We start from the raw sequence: 20,463 nt of genomic DNA, 5'->3' as shown, positions 1-20,463 counted from the left end.
AAAGTATCTTTATAAAAGATTAAAGTTTTTAACCAAAGTAACTTTTCTTAAAAAGTAAAATGTGCATTTGAAAACTTCATTTCTTTACAAATAAAACACACCATCTCAAGGTAGAGGCAGAATAATGTGTAGAAGTCTAGCGGCAAAGTGACATTAGAATTTTTGGATTCAGAGAGTCAACTGTTCAACTCTCTCTCTCTCTCTCTCTCTCTCTCTCTCTCTCTCTCTCCCCCTTTCTCTCTCTCCCTCCATTTTTCTCTCTCCCCTCCATTGCCCCCCTCTCTCTCCCCTTCCCTCTCACTCTCCCTCCCTCACTCTCCCCTCTTATCTCCTTTCCTTCTGCCTCCTACTTATCTTCACACAGTTCTTAGAAACATGGTTAGCAAAATAACTTACAGGATTTCTGCTTTATACCTTGACATGTTATCAAACCTAATAGAGAGAGAGCATCACTAGCTTGCCTAACATTTATAGTGAAAAACCAGGGAATATTTTGATGAGTGCAATAGCAATCCACATGTCTATATCTTAACCAATCTCGATGGTTAAAGTATGAAAAGCCTGGTATGTAATACAGGGGTCCAAGATATAGACTGATTTTACTGGGTAGAATCAGTAATGTTATCTCAACTATACAGCCATAGAAAATATAGCAGCCATAGTTTATCCAGTGATAACTTCATTTAATGAAGTTGGGTATTCACATCTCAGATAAGGGGACGCCTCTGGAAATCAGGAGACATGGCCCTGGGGCAGGCAGGTCTACTGAGTACCTGATATATATATACCAGAAGATGCTATCAACCTGCACATTCTCTCTTCCTTGAAGCCTTATGTGGTACATAAATACCAGATATTCAATTTCATGGCTCAGAAATTGAGTTTCCCAAGGTTGCAAATTTAAATGAGAACTTACATCCAATTTTGAACTCATATCTAATTTTGAAATCAATATGCTTATTTGGAAATTGTATCCTGATATGAATGGAGTCTTTGTTCACTTCTGATTTTTATTTTCTCCACAAAAAGGAGATGGAAGTGTTATAGATCAGCTTTGGAAAGGTGATCATCCCTTTGTATTGGGAAGCCGGAATCCCAGATGGTTGTGTAATCATTAGCCTTGAAAAGCAGCAGGCAAAGTGAGCAAACCTTTCAATGATGACTTCATTAATGCTTTCAGTTTCCACTGTGAACATACTCATACATGGATACTTGTCAAAGATCCTATTAATGTGTGTTATTGATGAATCTATTATTTTCATGAATTTTACATTAATTAGTTCACATGAAGAATAATACAATTAAAAAGTACTATAACTATCATTGCAATTTTACTATAAGCTAAGCACAAAAAAAATAAAGAAGAAATTCATGGGCCTAAAATACTTATTAAATCGTGAAAAATCTAAACCAGTGATAAGGACAAGTAAAATCCAAGAAGCTGGAACTCTGAAAACTGCACACGGACCCTCTGTGTACTTTGGCCATTCTCAGTCTTCCAGATTGAAGGGCAGAATATATCATGGCCAACTTCATTTCTAGTTCTGCCTCATACAATATCAGAGCAAGCTCTGATCAGTGTGGGTTTCTTGTGAGTAAAAACTTCCCACAGTCTTTCTGACATCTTAATATATGAGAACAAAATCCTACAGAATTTCAAAACTCAACCTGGAAAAATGAGTCATCCATCCTATACAATCTTTTGGTTATTTGGAACAACATTCAATGACCCCTAATTAAAGCCACTCAGAAACAAGGTCCACCAGCTTTAGGCTTTCTTTGTTTAAATTTTTGTTATCTGTTATGAACCAAAAACTCCAAAGGCAGAGAGGCAGACTTGTTCAAAACAGAACAGATACAGTATTTCACGAGTATCTATTTACAGAACTCTGTAGTTATTCAATTCCCACCAGACTACATCTGATGTCGGAATGCCACAGGCTCTGGTTTCCATTTTCAGACTCCTTCTTTCCTTCCATCATGTTCAAGTAATGCACCCTTCTTTGGGATCAAGAAGGCCACTGGCTCTTTCCAAACATTGTTCTGTTCTTTGCCTCTGTGGCTTAATATATGTATTCCTGTGAAGCGGTGTGTCTTTTTCACTCCTTTAAAATTGGTCTGCTTTTGTTATGTGCACTATAAGATATCATTTTACTCATTTGGGTGTCCCTGACTTCTATGGTTGCCTAAGTCAGAGTAAGAGCTTACTTTATCTTTGGGTCTCTGTTTTCCAGAGTGGCAGCTGTATGTAAATATGCTAAACATTTTTGGTAAATTGAAATATAAACACTACCTTAGCCCTGGGCACGGCTCTGCAGCCCTGATGGAGCAGAAGCTCAGGAGATTAAATCAGGGGATCAGTTCATTCTAGGAAGTTTTAGATGGACAACATAGTGAGAGCCTCCCTGTTAGAAAAGAAAGGAAAATGATAATGCCTCTGCCTCCAGAGAGTTTGTAATCTTGCTGTTACAATGGAAGGTATAAAAAAATACCTTATGACAAAATATAAAATATGTAAAATAGCACATATCATATGCCATGAATCTTAGGAGTTTTAGAACTAAAAGTTTATTTAATCTTCACAATAGCGACTACACATCTAGGCAGATGAATTTTACTAATAAGACGACTGAGGCATAGGATGAATAGAGATTTCTTTTTTCAAATAGGAATGAAACCAGAAGAAAAACCACACAGTTGAGATTTAAATGGCTCTAAAATGTCAGATTATGCTACAAATGACCTAAAGTTAATTTAAATGACTGGATCCTGAAATACTACATACTTATCAAAACAGTTTTATAAAAACATTCAACTAGAGCAGGAAAACTGGCCTAGGAGTTTACAGGACTTGTTAACATTGCAGAGAACAATTTTCTGAGTTCAATTTTCAGCATGACAACTTACAAGGCTCCTTAGCTCTAGTTCTAGGTGATGCAACATCCTCTTCTAAAGTTCTGGGCACAAGGCCCATACATGTTGCACACATGTACACATACATACACACACACACACACATACACACATATACATATATATACATATATATATATACTTATGCAAAACATTCATAGTCATAAAAATAAGAAATTTAAATCAACACCTAAACCAAGTATTTTCCTTTGACACTATGCTTCTTCTTACTCATTAAACTTGAAGATTTTACTAATAGCTTCCTGTGAAGGTTTCCCACAGAAGAAAGAGTAGCCCATGACACCTCGTGGGACTACCACTCCACGAGGGCTGCTCTACTCTTATTTCTTTTACGTTCTCAGGCTCTTTGTACAGTTTTGCCCACTGATATTGTGGAATTTACTTTTAGATTCACTTGTACATGCGATACATGTATGTATGTGTAAGAATCATGACTATTTCCAGATATAATCATAATATTAAGTAGAACGTGCCTACTGAGAACACAGAGACAACTGCCTCTTTCTTCTATTCCCCATTACACACAAACACACATATAGTTAGGCTAACACTTCATTCATTAGAGTGGAAACCCTTACATTAGACGTTGAGTAAAAAGGCCTAGACTTCTTAAATGGATCTACAGCTCTGGCCTGGGTAATATTGTTTTCAAATCTCTATTATTGCCTCATTATCTTTTCTATGATCCATTATCTTTTCATGATCCAGCACTGATCCCTGTGTGTGATTGCAAGTGTGCACTTACTTAATTTTCACTGCTCATCCCTTATTTCATAAATCATCTCATGTGAGAGCCCAGCCACCTTAGTTTTTGTTTCTTTGCTATGAAGACACCCCATGACGAAAGCAACTCTTATAAAGGAAACGTTTTAACTGAGGCTGCATTACAGTTTTGGAGGTTTCATACATTATCAGCATGATGGGACATATGGCAATGTGCAGGAAGATGTGTTGCTGGCTGGAGGAGCTCAGTGTCCTACAACTTAATCTGAGGACAGCTGAAAGATACTATGTGGCACAGTGAAGACAGCTTGAACATAGGAGACCACAAAGCTGGCCTCCAGTGACACACTTCCTCCAACAAAGCCACACCTCCTAATTGTGCCACTTCATGAGGGCCAAGGATTTAAACACATGGGTCTATGGGGGTCATACCTATTCAAACCATCATGCTAGCCTTGGCCCATAACTCCTTTTGCTGTCATTCCAGATGACTTGTGTTCAGGCTAAAACTGGGTGACACAGAGTCTGTATAGGGTTCTATCTTTAGTTAATTGTAGATGTCCTAATTTCTAGAATCACATACTTTATGTAAGCATCTATAAACTTAGAAGAATAGGTTCTGTTTGTAATTTGAAGCTCTGCTGGGAGTTCAGACTCCAGATACTTTTCTTCTTGTACTATCACAACTGCTGTTCCTGGCCCACTGTCTTCCAAACTCCTGGGAAAGGCAGGAATGGGGTCACCCACCTCTTCTGCTTCTCTCAGTGTTACAAATACCTTTGATTAGGTATTAATAGTAATAAAAGGAAAGCAAGGAAGGAAAGAGGGAAGGAAGGAAGTGAAGGAGGGAGGGACAGAGGAAAAGAAGGACGGGAGAGAAGAAGAGGGACAAGAATGAAAGATAGGGGAGGGAAGGAAAATGAGATGGAGGGGAAGGAAGAGAGGAGGGAGACAGTAATTTGTTCCTGGTTTGAAGGGATTCAGACTCTCATTACGGGAAGGCATGAAGACGGGAGCACGCTGAGGCTGTGAAGGTGACTGCAATCAGGAAGCGAAGAGAGATGGACACTAATGTGCAGCTCACTTTCCCCTTTTAGGGTTTGTAATAAGTCCAGAATGTGGCATGCTTCTCAACCCTGGAAATCATAAATGATGAGCTTTGAAAGAGGGCCACATAGTAAAATACATCCAGGACTGGAAAATCTAGCAAATAAAATCTTCAGACCATTATATGAGATTAAAACCCTTATATGTACTTAAAAATATTAATAAAATTTCAATGTATTTTAAAATATCAATAAGCTAACACTGATAACCTGAGTAGTGATATATTCTATTTAGAAATTACTTATATTTTAATGGTTTTTTTTTTACACAAATAACATTGGCACAGGGCAACTCTTCTATGTGACTGAAATTAGGCATCAGGCTGTGGAAATACATGACTATTGGACTGGATAATTGACACAAGTGATGCTGGGTGTTAGCTGCAGAGGATGCATACAAGATGACTGAAACAAGGATGCAAACATAGAAGATGACCTCATGTGGCCATTAACTTCTGAGAACACGAAGCCAGGAGGCGAGCAGTGCAAGTGGATGATGCTTACCAGGGGTGGCAAGAATCTCTGTGAGGGAGGCATCATCTGGTTTCTACATAAAGTACTTTGTAGTGGTCAGGGACCACTATAGATAATCCTAATGCGATATGACAACTGATGTGCATTGGCTGTAGATCTACCACATGTCCATCTCTAGGGAGCATAGGAAAAATAATCACAGAAGTGGCATCAGAAATCCTTGTAGGTTTAATACTCATTCAAGTATTTGTGAGAGGGATCTATTAGAGAATGTTAAGAGGGCACAGTACTCAATTATTTGTATTATCTTCTAAAGGACATTTCCTTCATTTGATTCTACTGTCTTTATTAAAGTCTTCTCCCTACAATCACCCTCTCCAACAACAACAAAAAAATTAAATGTGGAATTTATGTCAGAAACTTTGCTAGATAGTTCACATGTTTCTTTTTTGAATATCCCACTGTATACTCCTAAAAATCAGTGTATATACCCAATGTGTCTTAACACTAAACAGCACAGGATGATTCAACAGTGTAAACTGTTGCATCCCTTTTTTTCTCCATCCACAGTTTCCTCCTTTGCAACCTAAGAATGATAGTGAGAGATATATAAGCTTGTAACAAATATAAATAATAATAATAATAATAATAATAATGCATGGAGATAATTTGGAAGTATACCTCATTCACAGTAGTGGTTTAGTAAATTTCAATACTATTTTTAAAATATTTTTTCACAAATCTATGGGAATTTCACATCAAGCACCTCAGCTCCACTCACCTCCTAGTCTTTTCCACATCTGCCCTCCACCTTTGCAGCCTCCCACACCAAAAAAATAAAAATAAAAAATAAAAATTAGTAAAACTATTTTTTCCTCAAGGTGCATCTTCCCTCACTGAGGTCAGACCAGGCAGTCCTCTGCTGTGTATGTGTTGGAGACGTTCTATCACCTGGTATGCTGTCTGGTTGGTGTCTCAGTGGCTGAGAAATATTTGGGGTCCATGTAAGTTGAGACTCCTGGTCTTCCCATGAGGCTGTTACTCTCATCAGCTTCATGAGGACCCAGAGAGTGGGGAAGACTGGTATGAAGGGGTGGGGTTGTGGGGACATCCTCATGGAGATGGGGGGTTGGGGTAGGACATATGGGATGGGGAGAGGTCAGGAGGAAGACGGGAGGGGGATGAAGACTGAACCACAAAAAAAATTAAAGAATTAAACAAAATAAAAATAAATTTAATAAAAACAAAAAATCATTTTTTCCACTTTGTATGCTACCATTCTGTCCTGATGGTTTCCTTTGCCTTACAGAAACTTTTTATGAGGTCCCATTTATTAATCCATCCCTCTTATCTTCCTTCATCTCCCATTCCTCCTCCTCATCTCTCCTCTGACCCTAAGCCAAGGAAACTCTATCTACCTCTTTTTTGTCTAGCTATCTTTAGTCAACCAATATTTTTGAATTAAAAAACAAGGTCACATGCCATCACTTTGTGTACCTGGCATTCTTCTCTTTGGGTAGCAGCTAGGCCTTGGAAGGCTGGCATATAACATTGCAATACATAGAAAAAGATATAACCTCAACAGCAGAAGGTGTTTATCCACTATAAAAGTTCTCTGGTAAAATTTTGTGCTCACTTACATATACTATCATATCTGTGAATAAAGATACTTTACTTCTTCCTTTCCAATTTGTATTATTTTGATCTTCTTTTGTTGTATTGCTCAAGCTATAACTTCAAGTACTGTATTGACTAAATATAGAGTGGACAGCTTTGTGTTGTCCCTGATTTTGTAAGTTGATTTACATTTCTCCCCATTTTATTTGATGTTGACTATCACCAATGGCTAAGGTACTAAGATCAACAATTAACAAATGCAACCTTATAAGACTGAAAAGCTTCTGTATGACAATGGACACAGAGAAAATGACAAACTGGCAACCTATAGAATAGAAAAAGATTTTCACAAACTCCATATCTGAAAAAGGGATGACATCCAAGACATATAAACTAATCAAGAAACTAGGTATCAACAAACCAAATAAACCAATTAAAAACTGGGGAACAGATCTAAACAAAAAAATTTCAACAGAAGAATCTTTAATGGCCAAGAAGCACTTAATGAAATGTCTAACATCCTTAGTTATCAGGGAAATGCAAATCAAACCATCATCGAGATTCCAATTTAGATCTATCATAATGACTAAGATCAAAAATTCAAAAGTCTGCTCGTGCTGGCAAGGATGTAGAGCAAGGGGAACACTCCTCCATTGCTGGTGGGATGTAAACTTGTACAACCACTTTGTGAATCAATTTGGCACAAAAAAATGGGAATATTTCTACCTCAAGACCCATATATACTTAAAATGTTCATTGGAATGAGTACTTAGGCTAGTTTGAGACCTCTGTCTTATTCTACAACAATAATACTTGACCTTCATAGAGACTCTGAGATGTCCTGCTGTTGCCCTGAGTCTTGGGATAAGCTGCAGCTATGGATCCATAGGACTGGCCATCTTTGTGGGCTCCAGCAGCTCATAGATAGGGAAAATGTTGGGATTAGCCAGCTCAGATCCTGAGTGGGAGTTGAGCTGGTCACCCTGCCGGCTTTACCATGCCCATGCCATAAGAATCTGCTCTTCCTCTGGTCAGGTGAGGAGCAAGGCCAGCTCTTTCCACATGCATCAGCCAAGAACAATGAGTATAGGGTTCAATTCCATCCTCTCCCATGCCTACACCTCTTAGCTCCTCTACACTTTTTCTATGCCCATGCTACCAGAGCTGACTTTCCACATGGCCACATGAGGGGTGAGACCAGCTGTCTCACACCCAGGCCATTGTATCCAGCTCCTCCACACTGCCTAGTCCAGGACTGGAGTCAGATCTTCCATTTCCATGTCACCACTAACATGTGGGTCAGAACCAACTCAGTGAACCCCTCAGGCCTCAACATAGTTTCAGGTTATAGTACATAGATATTCTAAGAGCCTTTTGTGGTAATGTGGTCACAGACAGCAACACGAGCCCTGACTGCCGCAGGACTATAGCACAGCATGGCATCACTCTTGTCTCTGGTTGCTGGGTAGGACTATCATGTCAGGTTATTCATCACCGCTGTTGCTTCTACAATTCCATCTCTCTTCATAGCCCATAAGCCGTTCAGCTTCTCTTTCTCTCACATCATTCCGCCATACTTGCTTCCTGCTGGAAGGGCCCCAAATCTTCAATACATTTATTAATGATTCTAAGGTATACTGTGAACTCATAATCCATGTCCAGATCTCAAAGGTTGAGCTATAATCTGCTTCTAAGGTCCCCATCACAATGAATGTTTGGTTTCTACAGATATGAAAGACCTGGATATCTATACAAGGAGAGAGGTACCCTATTTCCTCCAAGATTCCAGGAAGAATGCCCATGTGCAACCTTAAGCTATCAGCTTCAATATCTACCTGACCTGTCCACATAATTTTTTTACTTCTCTATGGGGCAGTGGACTCTACTATCATCAGACAGAAAAACAGACTTGGTAAGGTTAGAAACTCCAGTACAGTAGGTGTTTTATCTACTCCTGACCAGGTTCCTGCCTGGAACAAGTGACCATGACACCCCATGGAGAGTACTATGATAATCAGACATGTAGGGGCAATGCCTGAAGCCCTCCACATGCAGATGAGGCATCATTAACATCTCAGACCAAGCCAATAGAAGGCATCTCCTTTTAGACCCCAACCCACCCAAAATATATATAAGACCCTGTCTACAAGGAATAAAGTGTGTGAGCTAGGTTATCAAAGATCTTCTGAGAACATCTGTCTTATAGAGCTATAACACTTTGGGGAAGAGAATTCTTTCATGAAGTTTTTGATGGAAGCTCCTTGAACCTACCACAGTCACTTCCAGCTTGGTGGCCCTGACCTTGGCTCCCACCCACCCACCCAATGCTCCCCACTAGCCCACTGTCTCTATCATCCCATTGCCTGCCAGCGACTCTAGAACAGCAGTGGCCAGAAGAGACCCAGCAACCTGCCTTTACCCAACTCCCTCCCTTTGGCCACTGCAGCTGGGCCAGGTTCCCACAGATTCTCACAGGTAGCATCCAGCACATAGACCAGCACTTATCCATGGGAAACCCTATGCAGCAATTGGCTAATGAGAGACTTAAATCACCTGGCTAACGTGGGTCAGGTCTCCTACAGAATATGTATTTCAAAAGCCCCACTGTACTAGCTAGTATTCTGGCAAAATATAACATGCATTGCCTCCTTTTCCCTTTGCTTATCCTCACAAGTGCTCACCCATACTATGTCTCAGTATTTCTTTCCAGAGGTCCCATGTCACTGAGAAGGAAAATCTCATTTAGCTCAGTATTCATAGAAACTAGCAAGTCATGAATAAATGGAAAACAATTAGGCATGAATTAAAATTGAAATCAGCTTAGGGAAAATTAAATATTAAAAAAATATGGGCAGAAAAATTGAACAGTCACAAAAGCAATTATCATGTTTCATTTTGTAAAATGCTTTCTATGAATGAAGCAGTCTTCATGAACCATACGTGCACTTTTAGAGGAAGTGAATTTTACCAGCAACTCAACACTACTCAGAGCAGAATCCTCCATATGACTTAACTTCTGCAGCAATGGTTCTCTTTCGTCCAAGTACTTGCTCTGTACTTGGACAAAGCAAATAATGAACAATGTATGTACGACATCTACTGGCTCACAGATTATGTTACATCCACCTTTCAGTGAGGCTGGGCCATAGAGGCTGGGCATCCTGGGATGTCAAACTTTTTCTTCTGTTGAGCCTTGCACAAAGATTAACAGGGCTCAATTTGTCTGTGCTGAGAAAGTGAGGGTTATTGATTTTCCAAAGATGCCACTTGTGATGAACAGAGCAGCCCCATTCCTTGAATCCTTTGATTTAAATTGTCTCCAGATTAATCGTCATTCATCTAATTAAATGCTCTAGATCTGGGCCTCTGGCCAATTCCATGTCACATACCATGATAAGACCTATTAGCTGAAAGGCTTAAGCTGAACAGCATTGAACCCAAGGGAGGTATATTACCCACATGAACCACCTCCTTACTACTTCTACACCAACATGCTTAATGCTAACAAATATTTTTATTTTACATGCTATCCCCACAGTCTGTACGTGAAAACCAATTCTAAGTAGAAAGTTGAAGATTCTATAAATTTGGAACTGCTGGTAAGTCAAGTTTAGAGGTTTATAAATCGATGCAAATATTTCTTAGCATCACACAAAGTTGTTCAAGCACAAACATTTACAAGTAGGAAGACACCCCTAAAAACGTAGTAGAAGAATGTTATCCATAACTGTTATTATAACATGCTCTGGAAATACACACTATCTACTCAAGTTAAAAACATACTGAGAGAAAGAAACTGTTTAGTTACTAACAAGAGGCAGGATGAACAGTGAACTTTATCTGTATTATTTGTATAATTAACTTTTTCCTAATATTGGTTCAGCGCATATTTATAGCCTTTAAAACTTAAGATGAAGACAGTTTATATGCTGGGGAAACTAGCGGGGAAAAATAAAAGTCGAATGGAAACCTGGAAAATATTTTTTGGGTATGTGCAGCTACTTAGGCATGTAGAAGCAACCCAGAAAAGCTCCACATTCATCTAAGGCACAGGACGACGCTGAGCCTCTGCTCCTTTGTAATGGGCTAAAGTGTAGGCCTTCCTTTGAACTCCAAATCCTGAAAAACAGGAATTGATGAAAGGGTCAGTGGAGTTAATCACCATGGCAATCCCAGCAGGTTTACACTGTTCGCTCTTCAAGCTGACAAGTGTCCATAGGTTGAGGTTAACTCTGGTATTCAGTAAGCACGTGTCAACATTCCTCATAAGCAGAGGCTCATGAGCATTTCCATATATGTTATTAGTGGGGATGTCAACTAACCCTTATTCATTTTGAATTTCCTTAATAAACATGAGAAAACTTTTTCTTAAATCATGATACTGGGGAAGATATATTTATTAGTAGTTGTCATATAAGCACATGATTCCCTACATTAGATTACTAGACTTCTTTGAATGTGGTTGAGAAAAGGGCAGGAGATATTTCTGCATCAAGTTACCTCCCTGTTCTTTGCATTCCTCTTGATTTACAATGACTTGCGATTAACCTCATGACTACAGAGCTTACCATCAATGGCTGATTAGTTAAAATATGAGACAATATTTGCAATTATCTGCTTTGGAACATGTTATAAATTCATAGACTAGCAAGCTGAATATCTAAATAGGTATTCATAGCTTTTAGTTCTTCATATGTATCTACATACTACTACACTGTCACGCTTCCTTCCTTACTATACTGACTAAACTTTTAACTTAAAATCCTTCTTAAAAATTACTCACATTGCTTTCTAACCTACACAATCTTCTCATTGCTTCATTAACTACACAAAAGGATGCCATTCATGTCTGTCTGCTGTCTGTTATCTATCCATTGAAATAGTTGCTAACATTATTAAAGTTATCTGAACTATAATAGCCTTTTCTGACTTAATCATTTAGTGTGTGTTTGACTATGAGAACATCTAAAATAGAATGTCTTGATACTTTTCCTGATATGATAGGATATGATATTAACTGCAGTGTTTATAATGTACATGAAATATATTCACCCAAAATATCTGCTCCTTTTTATCCATTTGACCCAAATTTCTTCAGTTTTTAAATCTACTCAGCTATTAACCATTCTTGTACATTTTATTGCTATGGATTCATCTTTTTTTTTCATTATACAAATTGAGATCATGCCCTGGTTTTTGTTTGCTTGTTTGTTTCTGTGTTTAGTTTATTTCACTTATTGCAGTGTCTCCCGGGCTTATATTTATCATTGTGAATGGTAGGTTTCTTCTTTTAAAATGCTATTTTATATTTTTCTTGTTTATAATCTACATTTTTGTCCATTCATTGGTATATGGGCATTAAATTGTCCCCTAGCTTGTCATTATGAATAATGCAAAAACCAAATAAGAAGTATTTGATTTTAGTTCTAGTTCTAGCTTGATTGGCAATGTGGTGAATTTCCATTAGTTCTCACCCTCATTAGCTTTTTATCTTTAATAATTACTGTTATAACAAGTATGTGCTAATTGTGGTTTTAATTTATATTTTCTTGATGACTAATGGTGAGGACTATTTCTCATATCTATTGCATTTTATGTCTTGAGGAATTTTTCTTATATATATTCTGTCATTTTTACATTGGGTTACACTTTTCTTTCATTGACATGTGACAATTCGTTGTACATTTTAAATATTAATTCTATGTCTGGTGTATGGTTCTGCAGATGTTTCTCCAAATCTACAGTCTGTTAGACTCATGCTGTTCTTTGTCTCCTTTGCTTCTGAACCTTTTTAGTGATACATATTCCCAATCATATCTGGGTCCTGTGGCAGTTCTTTACTTACCCGTTTGAAGAACATTTTCCAAGGTGTCTATACCATTATAAAGTTTTCTAAAGTGTGAATATGTTTGGTAAATTTTATTTGTCTTGCACAAGACCAATGTCTGATCAAGATATTCTAATTTCAATAGTTGTCAAATCAGTACAATGGACTGTACAATCAGTACAAAACGGTAAAATCTTTCTAAAAGAGACCCAGTTTTTAATTTTTTTAAAAATATTCCCCACTCCCTTTTTTTAGAGAGGATTCACTGGATAACCCTGAACTCAATATTAGCCTGGAACTCAATATTAAAACAGGCTGTACTTTAACTTAAAAAAATCCACCTGCATTGCTTCCCAAGCATTAAGATTATTATCCTAGGTTAAAGCACAAATGATTGATAGAGTAACCTGGAATTTCAGGTAAAGAAAAAAGCAAACACAGAAAAACACAAAGAAAACAACCAGAATAAACTTTGATGAAATCACAATGTGTTTTCAACCAGCAGACAATGCACAGCACTGATTTTTTCATCCATGACGATTTTCATTGTATTCATGATTCTGCTGAGTTCACAGAAAGTATCTTGTCATTAGAATGCTAATTTTTTCCCATTTCAAAACTAGTTATCTGTAATCAGCATAGATTTTTAAATTCATGTTTTAACTAGACTATTTCATAATTAGAGCTAGTCATTTCTGAAAAACAAATCTAATTTTCAAAATGCTTCAAACTTGAAAACAGGAAATAAGAGAGGCATATTTTGTTGGGATTTAAACTTATAACTACTATAAAAAATAAAGAAATAAGCTATTGAAATTATGACATTTTTCTATTAATAAGAAGTCATTAATAATCTATAGGATGGCTTGTTTGCTTGTTTAGTGCTGTTGATGATTCAACACTGGGTATTTATGACTGCAGTATATCCCATGCAAGTCTTGAGAAAATTTATGTCCCAAAACAGAATAAACATACTACTTTGCAGATCATGGCTTCCAAAGCAGCTGACTCTGCAGTCTTCAAGTTGGGTGACTTGGGACAGCAAAGCATCTGTAATCTAGTTTCTTTGTAAGACTGGACCATTGATACAATTGACATATTTGCTTTTGGTTTTTTTTCCCCCAGTAAACAGGTGAGAGTGTATTCAAAGCTTATTGACCACTATCTAAATCTAGAAGACAGAATACTTAATAGGAACCAATTATTACTACTGGCTCTACTGATCTTACTCAAAAGGTGATGGATATGCTCTGAAAGAAATGGTTTCTTCCAAAATTGTTGTTTCAAGAGCTAATTCCAAACTCTGGAATTGTATCAAATAACAGAAATAACTAATCAACAAAAAAAAAGACCATTTCTTTCAAAGATATAATACCTATCCATAGAGAACAAAAATATGTAAAGATAACACCAAGAAAATATCTATTTAAAGTAGAAAATAAATAAGACTACAAAACTATTAAGAGTTTCCTACTTTCAGAATGCATACATGCATTATTTATAATGTAATATTTAGAAAATATTTAGCAAATATATAGAAAAGTTTAAGCTATATGCATGAGGCATGAAGTACATTATGGGATACCATGGATTTTACTGCTATTATTGATAAGAAAATTTGTAACTAATGTCCAAGCTAAAACACTCTGGTAAGTGAAATTGGAATTCTACTGGCACAGTGTGTATCAAACTTAGTACTTACCAAGCAAATCGGGTCCTATGCTCAACATAAGCAGAATCTGTCAATATACTAAGCATAGGGGGTTCTATAAGGCAATAGGAATAATTTGCTCATGGTGTTCACAAGCATTATGGCAAGTTTTATTAAACAAAATAAGTAAATCAATCCCCTAAAGCAGACTATAAAACAGGCAACCTGTTGACCTCCAATAACTCAAGTAGCCTGCTTTCCTTTGGGTCTCTCTGTTATGTCTTTTTGTCACTGTGGTAGTGTGGAGCTCTCCTTAACAAGAGTGCTAAAACAGGCATTCCCAGGAACACCCAAAACAAGTGAACAGTTTTTCACATTGTTAGTTGATATTCTTCACCGTAAAAAGTGTCCAATGTAACAAGAGTGGAAAGATTTAGTTGGCTATTTGTGTTCAGAGTTTTCATATATCATGCAGAAAAAGTATGGCAGAGGGCAGAGCAGCTCAAACCATGGCAGTCTGATAGCAGAGAGAGGTTGGTGGCAGTGCTGCAAGCTGGCTTCTGTCTGTTCCTCCTTTCTTTTCTCATAGGTCTTCAGGCCATGGGAATATGTCACTGACAGGGCAGGCCATCTACCTTGAGTTGATTCTCTCCAGAACCATCTTCACAGAATGCCATTTTTATTGATTTTAGTATTTATTTGTTTTTAAGTCTGTGTGTTTGTGTAAATACATGCCACATACCTAAGAATGCCCATAGATTCCAGAAGCTGGTATATAATCCCTTGAACCTAAATTCTATGTAGTTATAAGCTACCTGAAATGAATGCTGGAACTGAGCTTAGGTCCTATGGGAGATCAGCAACTGTTTCCAAAGACTAAACATCTCTCCCATCATGAAATATCATTTTTTTAAAAAATACTTTACTAATATTTATCTTTATGCACCCATCAGTACAATTAATTTATTAACAACTAAAGCAAACCACTACACTTGTGTTCAAAAGATTTATGAAATAAATAACATTGATCTCAAATATTCCTGTTGGCAATTCCAAATAAAAAGCTGTCATCTTTATAAATTTTGACAAAGTCAATTCTCAAAACACTTCTATTACCTTCTTTCTTATCATTACACTTTTAGGAATTTTGGGAGCGTTGCTTAAACAGTATTAAGACCCACCTAACTGGCACAGAATCCTGGATTCAAATCCTGAAGTATGTTGTTGAACCCCATGAGTATAGCCAATACTGTATACCAGATTTGGATGAATGCCAGTTTCAATTTGTAATTGACATTTACATATTAATAATCCTTATCATCAATCCAATTGAAATATAAGTAGAGTGTTGTTAATCTTTTCTACACTCAGTATGTTTTCTTTGTAGTTGATTATCTCCCAAAAGAGAATATATGACTAAAAGTGAAGGAATCTAAAATTACTTGTAGGGTATGCTGTCCTTCCACAAGATAAATATAATACTAATGTTCTTGGAGAAGGCAAAGATCCACATTTTAAGGGTCAGGGGAAAGTGCCTCTCTAAGCTCCAAAACCCACAGGAAATCCATAATTCAATAGTGCAATCAGATGAGTGGTCCAAGTATCTATCACTCTAAATATACCTCCCTAAACACCAAATAAAGATGATTAGTTAATCAAAATCTTCGGTCAGAAAAGTTCCCTAATGTGCTCATCACAGAAGTGTGTCTGTCCAACACTAAATATATGCAACTATTAGAGTAATATTAAATATTGCAAGAACATGAAGAGAGCTAATATTTCTTCTATTTTAAGCCAGATTGAATTTTATCAGAATATTCCAAGTCCAACCTAGACCTAGATAGTTTTTATATGTTTGTAAAGAATTAGTACTCTTTTTAAAATTGAAAACATTCTTTCATACAGTACATCCTAACTCTGGTTTTCTCTCCATCTAGTCCTCAAATTCCTCACCATCCCTTTTCCATTTGCATTTATCGCCTTTTTGTGTTTCATTAGAAAACTAACAGGCATTAAAAGGATAATAAGAAAATGTATTGATTTATATAGTATAGTATAGTATAGTAATAAAAGATAAAATCAAACACATTATAATCTGACAAAACAGACAAAAAATATAGATCATTCACACACTCAGGAGTCATGTAAAAACTCAAAACTGGAAGCTATAATATACACACAAAGGACCTGTAAGGCAAAATAAAATAAATGTTTTTAAAAGATAAACCTAAAACAGGAAAATAAATTAAAAGCTTAGATACAACATTAAGAAACAAGGAAGTGCCACAGAACATTGAGTTCATTTGTTATTGGTCATCTACTGCTGGACATGCAGCCTACCCTAAGAGAAGTCTACCTCCCAAGTGAAACTCTCTTATAGGAAACTAATTTTTCATTCACACATGGTTATCAGTTGAAGATATCTTCTGGGTTAGGGATGGGGCTATGAGTCCAGTTCTTCTTTCAACTCTAGGAGCCCCCAGAGTGCAGATCCATGTAGGCACTGTGCCTGCTGCCTCAGTGTATATGAGTTCATTTGTGTGTCAATCCTGTTTTATCAAGAAGACTTTGCTCCCTTGGGGTCCTTCATTGCACAAGGTCATATACTTTTTCTGATTCTGAGCCATTAAGTGAGGGATTTGATGGAGCTATTCCATTTAGGGCTAAGTGTTCTCAAAGCTCTTAATGTCTACAAGTTGTCTGCCTGTGGATCTCTATTTGTTAGCATCTGCTGCAGGAGAAATAGTCTTACTTTTAACCCAAATTGTTGAAAACTATTTCTAATTTTATTCATTTACATTCCTGTCTTTATTCATACAGACAAGGTTATCACTTGCTTCTGTAAAGTTACTGCAAGGCAGTAAAAATAGAATAATATCTAGATTCATTTGGGGTCAGTCTCCACCTCTAACTTTATTGCTACATTTTTATTAGATATTTTCTTTATTTACATTTCAAATGTTATTCCCTTTTGTGGTTTCCCCTCTGAAAACCACTTATCTCATTCTCCCTCCTCCTGCTTCTATGAGGAGCACCCACATACCCACCGACTCCCCTATACTGGGGCATCGAGCCTTCACAGAACCAAAGGCCTCTCCTCCTCCTCCACTGATGCCTAACAAAGCCATCCTCTGCTACATATGAGGCTGGAGCCATGGGTCTCTCTGAGTGTACACATTGATTCGTGGTTCTAACTTCATACATACTGTTGAAGAAAACAGCTGACTTTTTATGTCCTGCTTTTCTGAAAAGAATAGAAAGACAAAGTTGAAAGTATTTAATTGTAAATGTTGGTTCAAGACTTAGGCTCTTCATGAAAGTATGAATCGCAGGGCTCTGTTTAGGAATATCCCTACATAAGATGAAGCATGACTACACAGTGAGCACATCCCGTGGTATATTCTAGAAGTGCTCAAAAAAAATTGTCTACGCTCTAAGCTTTTCCTTTTTTTTTTTTTTTTTTTGACTTAGGAGTGAATACATTTGAGTGAGGCTGTTATTATCCTTTCTGCCTCAGCTTGTCTCACTGTGTTGTAAACAGCTGTTTGTTATTTGCATGTCTACATGTACATATTCTATTCAATAATAAAAATAATCAACTCCCGAGACTGAGAGCGCACAGCTTGCTCCAGGCACAGAGCATAGGTTCCAGTCCTGAGGCCTCTGGCAGAAGCCCACAGATCTCCGCTTCCAGATCCAGTACAGCCTGGGCTGCAACGCCACATCTCCAGGTCCTGCAAGACGCCAGAAGGGCACCCGGGAGGCCAGCTGGGAGGAGTCAGTGTGCTCTGGTGAGTCCAGCAGGCCTCTGCGGGAGCCTTCAGATGTCTGCTTCGGGATCTGAACAGCCTGGGCCACAGCACTAGGTCTCCAGGAAGTGTAAGAGACCTGGTGTGCAGCCTGGGCCACAGCACTAGGTCTCCAGGAAGTGTAAGAGACCTGGTGTGCACCCGGAAGCAGACTGGGAGCGCACAGCTTGGCCAGTGGCACAGAGCTTAGGTTCCAGTCCTGAGCCCTCTGGCAGGAGACTTCATATCTCCGCTTCGGGATCCAGAACAGCCTGGGCTGCAACTCCACATCTCCAGGTCCTGCAAGAGGCAAGAGGGGCATGCGGGAGGCCAGCTGGGAGGAGTCAGTGTGCTCTGGTGAGTCCAGCAGGCCCCTGCAGGAGCCTTCAGGTGTCTGCTTCAGGATCTGAACAGCCTGGGCCACAACACCCTGTCTCCAGACAGTGCAGGATGTCAGCTGTGCACCAGAGGCCACCTGGGAAGAGGCAGCTTGCACTGGTGAGTCCAGCATTGACAAGACCAACTAACACCAGTGAGAACTAGATGGCAAAAGGCAAATGCAGGAATGTCACTAACAGAAATCAAGGCAATATGGCAATATCTGAACCCAATTCTCCTCTACCAGCATGTCCTGGATATCCCATCACACCAGTAAAACAAGATTTGGATTTAAAATCACTGGTCATGATGCTGGTACAGGAGCACATGAAGGACATACTTAAAGAAATTCAGGAGAAAATGGATCAAAAGTTAGAAGCCCTTGCAAGGGAAACACAAAAATCATTGAAAGAAATCCAGGAGAATACAAAAGCCAACAAGGAGGAAATGCAAAAAACACTTAAAGAAATACAGGAGAACTTTGGTCAACAGGCTGAGGTCATGAAAGACGAAACACAAAAATCTCTTAAAGAATTACAGGAAAGCACAAACAAGCAAGTGAAGGAGCTAAGCAAAACCATCCAGGATCTAAAATCAGAAGTAGAAACAACTAAGAAAACTCAAAGGGAGACAACTTTGGAGATAGAAAACCTTGGGAAGAAATCAGGGGACATAGATGCAAATATCAACAACAGAATATAAGAGCTAGAAGAAAGAATCTCAGATGCTCAAGATACCATAGAAACCATGGACTCAACAGTTAAAGAAAATGCAAAATGCAAAAAGCTTGTAACCCAAAATATCCAGGAAATCCAGGACACAATGAGAAGACCAAACCTAAGGATTATAGGCATAGATGAGAGTGAAGATTTACATCTGAAAGGGCCAACAAATATCATCAATAAAATTATGGAATAAATCTTCCCTAACCTAAAGAGAGAGATGCCTATGAATATACAAGAAGACTACAGAACTCCAAACAGACTGGACCAGAACAGAAATACCTCCCGTCACATAATAATCAAAACACCAAATGTACTAAACAAAGAAAGAATATTAAAGACACTAAGAGAAAAAGGCCAAGTAACATATAAAGGAAGACATATCAGAATCACAGCAGATTTTTCACCTGAGACTATGAAAACTAGAATATCCTGGGCAGATCTCATGCAGACTCTAAGAGAACACAAATGCCAGCCAAAACTACTATACCCAGCAAAACTCTCAATCACCATAGATGGAGAAACTAAGATATTCCATGACAAAACCATGTTTACCCAATATCTATCCACAAACCCAGCCCTACAAAGGATAATAGGAGGAAAACACCAATACAAGGAGGGAAACTTCACCCTGGAAAACGCAAGATAGTAACCTTCTCTCATCAAACCCAAAAGAAGATAACCAATCAAATTTAAAAAAATAACATAAAAAATGACAGGAAGTAACAATCACTATTCCTTAATATCTCTTAACAACAATGCACTCAATGCCCCAATAAAAAGACATAGACTAACCGACTAGATACGGAAACAGGACCCTACATTTTGCTGCATACAGGAAACACACCTCAGGGTCAAAGACAAACAATACCTTAGAGTAAGAGGCTGGAAGACAATTTTACAAGCAAATGGTCCCAGGAAACAAGCTGGAGTAGCCATTCTAATATCAGATAAAATTGACTTTCAACCCAAAGTCATCAAAAGAGACTCTGAGGGACACTTCTTGCTGGTCAAAGGAAAAATACAACAAGAAGAACTCTCAATCCTGAACATCTATGCTCCAAGTGCAAGGGCACCCTCATTCATAAAAGAAACTTTATTATAGCTCAAAGCACACATTGCACCTAATACAATAATTTTGGGTGACTTCAACACTGCACTTTCCTCAATGGACTGATCAGGAAAACAGAAACTAAATGGGGACACAATGAAACTAATTGAAGCTTTGGACCAATTGGATTTA

This window comes from Apodemus sylvaticus, chromosome 17, assembly GCF_947179515.1.
Source record: "Apodemus sylvaticus chromosome 17, mApoSyl1.1, whole genome shotgun sequence".
NCBI classification, from domain to species: Eukaryota; Metazoa; Chordata; class Mammalia; order Rodentia; family Muridae; genus Apodemus; species Apodemus sylvaticus.
Note: the sequence above shows the minus strand (reverse complement) of the source record.